Genomic DNA, 7,797 nt, shown 5'->3' with positions numbered 1-7,797 from the left:
GAGTAAGACTCATTAACAACCTGTGATATACAGATGATACAACCTTGCTTGCTGAAAGTAAAGAGGACTTAAAATACTTACTGATGAAGATCAAAGACCGTAGGCTTTTGTATGGATTACATCTCAATGCAAAGAAAACAAAAATCCTCACCACTGGACCAATAAACAACATTCTTATCAATGGAGAAAATATTGAAATTGTCAAAGATTTCATTTTTCTTGGATCAACCATCAACACTCATGGAAGCAGCAGTCAAGAAATCAAACGACGTATTTGCATTAAGCAAATCCGCTGCACAAGACCTTTTTAAAGTGCAAAGATGTCAGCTTGAGGACTAAGGTACACCTGATCCAAGCCATGGTATTTTCAATAACCTCATGCATGCAAAAGTTGGACAGTGAATAAGGAATACTGTAGAAAAAATTGATGCATTTAAGTTATGGTGTTGGAGGAGAATATTAAAAATATCATGCACTGCCAAAAGAACAAACAGATATGTGTTGGAAGAAGCACAGACAGAATGTTCTTTGGAGGCCAGATGGCCAAAGTTCATCTCCCATACTTTAGACTATTGTCAGAAGGGACCAGTCACTGGAGAGTGATATCATGTTTGGCAAGGTGGAGGGTCAGAGATAAAGAGGAAAACCCCCAGCGAGATAGACTGGCAAAGTGGCAGCATCGGTGGGCTCAAGTGTGGCAACAATTGCAATGTTAGCCTTGGACCGGGCAGTGTTTCATTTTGTTGTGCATAAGGTTGCTAAGAGCTGGCACTGACTCTATGGCATCTAACAAAAACAACAATGAACCAAAATTGACTTAACAGCAGCAATATAGAGAATTATACTCCAACAAGTCTGAAAATCTTAAAGAAATGGAAAAATTTCTAGAAACCATTCCTTCTTTAATTTACCAGGCTTGGGTTCGTTATTTTGACCGGCCCCTTATTAAAGGAGGAACTTTACCGGTTCTTTTGAACTTCCCCGGATTTTGGCCTTTTTCCCCCTTCCGGTTTTTGAATTGACTTTTCTTCAGGCTCAATTTTCAGTCAAACAATAAACAGACTTATAGGGAAATAACAACACTAGGGAACACGTACACCATAGAATCATCAACCATTTGAGATAAAAGGGGCGGCATTTACCCAAACACAAATGTCAGAAGAGTTAGGAAAGAAGGACTCTGTGAATCCCTTCCATCTTCTTTTGATGCTTCCTGCACCATTCAAGATTGAGTCCATAAATCTTTCAATATCACAAGTAGAGGAACACATTTTTTCCAGTACTTTTGGTTTGCAAAATGCTGACTGCATTCCTCCCTTTTGGTTTTCTAACTCCAGGTCTTAGAGCATTTCATTATATTTGACTTTGTCTTCTAGAATTGCCCTTTACAATTTTCTTCCCACTGTCTCCATTATAGCAGTATATATTTCTACCATTAATTTCCCTTCTGAAGACAGGCGGGAACAGAGAATGGAATGACTTCAGTAGAGACCTCTAATCTTTCCTACCATCAGAGATTGGTTATAGTTTTCTGAATTCCTGAATTAGTGTTATAGACCTCTCTGCAGCTGGTTGGTTATAGATCCCAAGGTAGACTCGTAAAAGACCTAAAATGATATTTCTCACAGTGGCTTCCATTTAAATTTTTCTGTTTTCAGTTTGTTGCCTACTGGCTGACTTTCTTCATAATAATCTTTATTCACATTCACAAACCATAAAGTTTTTCCTTTCCTGATAGCTTTATGGTTCGAAACCGACTCGACGGCACTTAACAACAACAACAACAATAACAACATATAAAGCCTAATTTGCTGGGTAAAATTAGTAAACAAGGTGGTAGACTGATAATAGTTGATCTTTCTGTGATTGAAGAGTGAGTGAATAGTTTATTTGGCTATAGATAGAGATAATAAACGGAATTATCAGAGAGGTGACTTTTCAATCCTCAAACCACTAAATGGCATCTTAGCTAGTCTTACAAACAATGACAAGGAAATTATTTTCATAAAGGACCTGGGACATCTGGGATAACCTTACCCTTGCAGTTGGGCCAGAGGCAAAGCTTGTCAAGAAACAGAAGAGTCACACATTGTTCTCACTGCAGTGAGAATATAGCTGAGTTCTGTATGAGAACTCTAACATCACAATAGCAATATCAAGCAGAAAGAGACCCCAGTGTCTCATAAATGGGTTAGTACCTTGATGATATCATCAGGAAGTTGTAGATTCCCAGAAACCCTGGTTAATGAAGTATTCCATTTATGCCAAGAAGGAATTGATGGGTGTCTGGCATCAATAGCATTGTTGTTGCTGTTGTTAAGTACTGTCTAGTCTGCTGTGATTCATAGCAATCCAACTCTTAAGTGTTTCCAAGGAGCAGATGGTGGGTTTGAACTGCCAACCTTGTGGTTTGCAGTCCAGTGCTGATCCTACAGCACCACACTAGGAGTCATCACAGCTGTTAAATCCAGTGATAAAATATGTGTGAATTATCTAATTTTGAAGAAACACTTGAGATAAGGATGGCATAGTGCTGGATGCATTGGAACTATGTTATATGGGATCAAGAGTCGGGGTTTTTTGACTTAAGCAAAATTTTGTTGTTAAAAAAGGAAATGGGTAAAAAGTCTCTTATTCTGCCACAGGTTGTTCTCCAAGCATTATTTATTCATAAGTACCCTCTCTATCTGATACTGCGCTAGGGGTCTAGGATATAATGTAAAGAATAAAACAGTCATCGTTCTTATCCTTATTGAGCTTTATGATCTAGTAAAGGTCATAGATAATAAAAAAGTAAACAAATGAGTTAATACATAAGTAATATTTGGTCAATGCTATGAAGGAAAATAAAGGGAAGAGAGTAATAGGGTTGTGAGTTACTGGAGTTTGGTTAGCTAAGGAGGCATTTGTAAGGAGGTAACATTTCAGAGAGACTTGAAGGAACACAGGAAGCCAGAGTCAAAGACTCAAAGGTAGTAAAATGTTTAGTGAGTTTTAGAATTAAAGTCAGGACAGCAGAGCTGAAATTTAGTCTTAGATTCCATCCAGTTGATTGATGGCTTGAATAGAATTAGCTTTGGCCTCTTACCACGCTATATTTCCTCTAGTTTCATAAAATGAGAAGATGTTTATCAGAAAAATTAAAAGATTAATGAAATGCCAGATAGATACTTTTCCAACTTGCCATTAAAAATGTGCCCTGGAAGTAAAAGATAAATTTTGTCAAAAACCAGGAATTGGCACTGTAGTGAGGGAAATAGAAATATGATGTATTAAGCTGTGACCAAAGTAATGTTTTCAATTTCATAATTAGAGAAATAGTGGTTTAAATGTGGTATAAGATAAACTTAAAGATATAATTCATAGAATTTAAAACACAAGCTCTCTCTTTTTAATCCATTCAAAAGGCAGAAGCAAACAAAATATGGTGCAAATATCGAGAAGAAACACAGAAAATTGCAAGGAAGCACAGAAAATAGAATCCATAAAACAAGATGACAGAAGTAAGACCAAACATATCAGTTATGACAATGTATGCAAATGTGTTGAACTCCCCAATTAAAAGGCAAAGACTCAGATTGGAGTAGAAAACAACATTCAACAATATGCTGTTTACAAGAGATAAAGTTAAAACAAGATGGCTTGGAAAGGTTATAAATAAAGGATAGGCAAAGATATATCAGTGAAATGCAAACAAAAAGACAAGTAAAGTGACAATATTCAATCAGCCCAAGTAGAACTGAAGATAATAAGTATTAACAGTGCAAGCAAGATTATATTTTCTTTATAAAAGAAACAATCTAAATGATGATGTGTTCATATCCAATGCATGTGCCAAATACAAAGAATCATAAGATACAGGTTACAAATCCGTATAAATATAATAATTCCTTTTTTAGAAAATTGTAACAGTAATTTGATGAACTATGCCAAATCGATTCAATAAATATGAATAATAACCTACAAAAATTGATATATACTAAAAGGCACACCTTGTAGACATAAATTACATAAGGACCCATAGTGGTAATATCCAAGAACACAGAAACAAAATGCAAATAAATTCTTTAAAGAAGAAATTGTTCAGAATACACTTCTATAGAACAAAAAATTATAAAGTATTAATTAAAAATTTAACAGAATACTGCAAAAACACTAAGATTTAAATCCTCATTCCTAAATAAGTATGCAATAAAAGAAGGAACACAGAATAAAAATTATAGACTAGAGAATACCAAAAAAATATAAAACAATAAAAGCTAACATTTTTTCAGCACTTAAATGATATAGGAACTCTGTTAAATGCATTAGTACATTTGAGGTTCACCACATACCTATCATTCTTGTTGAGGTTTGCAGAAAGTGAACATTTCTGGAAATACTGTATCTGAACAATTGTGGTATAATAGACTCTTGATGAGTGTCCTTGAGTCCATTCTGACTGGTAGTGACCCAATATTGGTTTCCAAGGAGTGGCTAATGGGTTTGAACCACTACCCTTGTGGTTAGTTGTTGTTGTTGTTTGTTATTGTTAAGTACTTTGGAGTCAGTTCTGACTCACAGAGACCCTATAAAGGGTTTTTGAGGAGCAGCTGGTGAGTAAATCGCAGACCTTTGCAGTTCAAACTGACCTTGAGGTCCAGTGCATTATCCTCCAGCGCCACACCAGGACTTCATGTTTGCTATATTTGTTATAGTAGCAAGCCTTTCTTGCCTAGTTCTTGCAGCATTTTAATGGAAGTCTTCTCTTTTGAAATTTGAAGTTAAATAGAATGTGAACATATGGAAATGGGAAGAAAAACAATTCAAACAAAGGAAATAGATTAAGCAAAGGAAAGCTGGTTAGGAAATTAAAATAAGAATGGGAAGAGTAGTTCATGTTACCTCCAGAACTGTATGTGAATGTACATAAAAAGAGGATAAAAGTGGATAAAGTGTATGTTTGTGATTAGACCACAGGGTTTGGATCTTAAGCTTAGAAAATGGAGAATTCCTACAGGAACTTTTTGGGTAATGAAAAATAACAGCATTGTAATTGTGTTTGAGAGAAATTATTCTGGCAATATTGTATTGAAAAGATACATTAAAAATAATAAATTAAAACAATCTTTTGGAATACAAAGGCTACCATGAAGTAAAGGAGATGGATTAAACCTGTTTCCTTCTCATCAGTCCTCACTCAGAGTGACCTCAGATGTAATAGAGTACAGCTGTACACTACTGGATTTTTAATGGCTGGCTTTTCAGAAGTAGATCGTCAAGCTTTTTTTCTGTGATGTCTCTAGGTGGATTTGAACCACCAAACTTCCACCAACTTTCCAGGTAGTAACATTAACTATTGTTACCACCCTGAAAGTAGAAATACAGAAGAGGGGCTAGGTGCAGGAAGCACTGATACAAGAGAATTGAAATCATACATAGGAACTAGAAAGAATTTTGGAAATGATTTAAGGCAGTCCCAGGTTACAAACAAGATCTGCTTATTCCTAATGTGTCTCTGAGTTGAATCTGTAGGTAAGTCAGAACAAGTGTATACAGTTGACTTGATAGCACTTAACAACAAACAACTACAATGACTCCTGGTGGCATCGTGGTTAAAGTGTTTGGCTGCCAGTCATAAAGTTGGTGGTTTGAACCCATCAGCAACTCTGCAGGAGAAAGATGTGTCTATCAGCTTAAAAATGTTTAACCTTGGAAGTTCTATGAAACGGTTCTATTGTCCTTACAGAGTCTTTATGAGTCAGAATCCACTCAATGGAAATGGGTCTGGATTTAGGGGTTAGTGCGGGAAAAGGTTGGAAATAGTGTCAATGACTTCAATGCAGCAAGTGATAGTGATGAAAAATTCATTGAGGGCAAGGGTTGGTCCAATTGTTTCAAAACGAGGGCAAATTTATACAATACTGAAAGGTAAGTGTAGTTGTCCATAGCCTGATATTTGTAACCTCAAGTGTGTAAGCTTTTAATTGTTGAACAAATCAATTCATTGGTTGAATAAATAAAAGACAATTGCTCAATAGGTTCAAACCAACAAAGAAAGAAAGAACGTCTATTTTAAAAAATGTTGATTCTTTCTCATGATAGTATCACGGATTGCAGAGTAGAACTTTGCTTTACAGAGTTTTCATGGTTGTGGACTTTCAGAATCAGATCACCAGACCTTTCTTCTAAACTTCTGAGTGAGTTTAAACTGTCAACATTTCACTTAGTAATTGAGTCCTTAATCATTCATGCGTCCCAGGTCTTCTTCAATTGTACTAATAAATTAATGAGTCTAAAGCCAAGCTCGTGTTCTCTGAACTCTCAGTTTATTCTTTCCTCTACTAATTTGGCATAGGGAGTGAGGTAGTGAAAAAATTGGAAATAACTAGTGTATTGAACCCAAAGTAGGGTGATACCATCAACCAAAATAGTTTTAGTGGAACATTTGCTGAAAAGATCTATCAGACAGCTAGAAATTCACAACTAGAGTCAAGATTAAAGATTATTGCAAGTGATACTCATATCTATTATTTGAAGACTATTGAAAAGAAGAGTAAAGAAAGAGGACAAGGGAAGGAAAGAGAAGAGACGTAAAAAGAGAGCGGAAATAGATAAATTTAGGTGTATGTTACTTAGGCTAGAACAGAAACAGAAACTAAAGAAAGATACTAAAGCTTTCAGAAAAGTCAGTAAAGATGAGAACTGGGGAAGATATGTTTCAATTCAGTATATGGATAGATTTCTAATTATTAGGGTAATATAACTATCAAAAAGACATTCCTCCAATTGTATTGAGTTTTTGCAATTCAAAGTATAAAACAGATGAGAGATGACAATCTCTCAAGGACTTGTGCATTTGAAAAATGATGGAAAATTATTTTAGCACAAAGTGAAGTGAATTTGATCAGATCTGAGAAGAACCCAACATTTTATTTTATATATGTCTGTACTAATGACAAATGAATCCAGAAATGTAGTTCTTATAAATTGACACTAAATATTACAATCAATGAAGACTACAAGTTCCTTTGGCACTGTTTTATATCATGGGAGTATAGCCAAATGTTAAACAAAACACACACAAACATGCATAAGCACATGCTCCCTTTGATGACTGTGTATATAGATTGCTACATTGCAGTGATCTGCATATATATTTGTATAATTTACATAGGTTATTTGTGATATTTTCTTTTTGTGTGCACCAATGATTTGGAAAATATTTTCTCTGAAGTATGAATATGTGATTTTTCAATGTGTACATCACCTCTCCCGGGTTATTAAAAGACCAAGTATACAGCCCCCCTCCAAGACTGAAGCTCAAAGGGAACACATGAGCAGCCATGTGAGCTTGCTGGTAACCACATTGACCTACTGGTGAGTGGAAGAGGAAGAATGGCAGCAATGAACAAATGGGCTGAGTTCAACTACATTCCATAAACTCCTGTTGACCTGGAGTTGAGAGAGAGAAGAGGAAGGGCTGGTTGGTCCAAAGTGTGGTGAGACCTGGGTGCTCCTGAGCCCATGGACAAGGACAAAGCCACAGAAGGCTAGAGCTAACAGTGAAGCATCCAGCTGATATGAAGTGAGAGGAGACACACTAGAATGCCCAAACTTCCAGATAGTACTCATTTTACTTAACCTCAATGGCTTGATAATGAAAACTCGACTATAGGAAGATTTTTTAAAAAATTATTTTTGGCTAAAGGAACTAAGTATAAATTGGTACAATTTTATGAACTTGACCTATATTCATGGATGTAGTAGCTCAAAATACCAACAGAGAGAAAAGGAGCCTTCACATCAAGTATCAAT

Source organism: Chrysochloris asiatica, unplaced genomic scaffold (genome assembly GCF_000296735.1).
Source record: "Chrysochloris asiatica unplaced genomic scaffold, ChrAsi1.0 scaffold00181, whole genome shotgun sequence".
Taxonomy (NCBI): Eukaryota; Metazoa; Chordata; class Mammalia; order Afrosoricida; family Chrysochloridae; genus Chrysochloris; species Chrysochloris asiatica.
The sequence above is the reverse complement of the archived record's forward strand: the minus strand, read 5'-3'. Positions refer to the sequence as shown.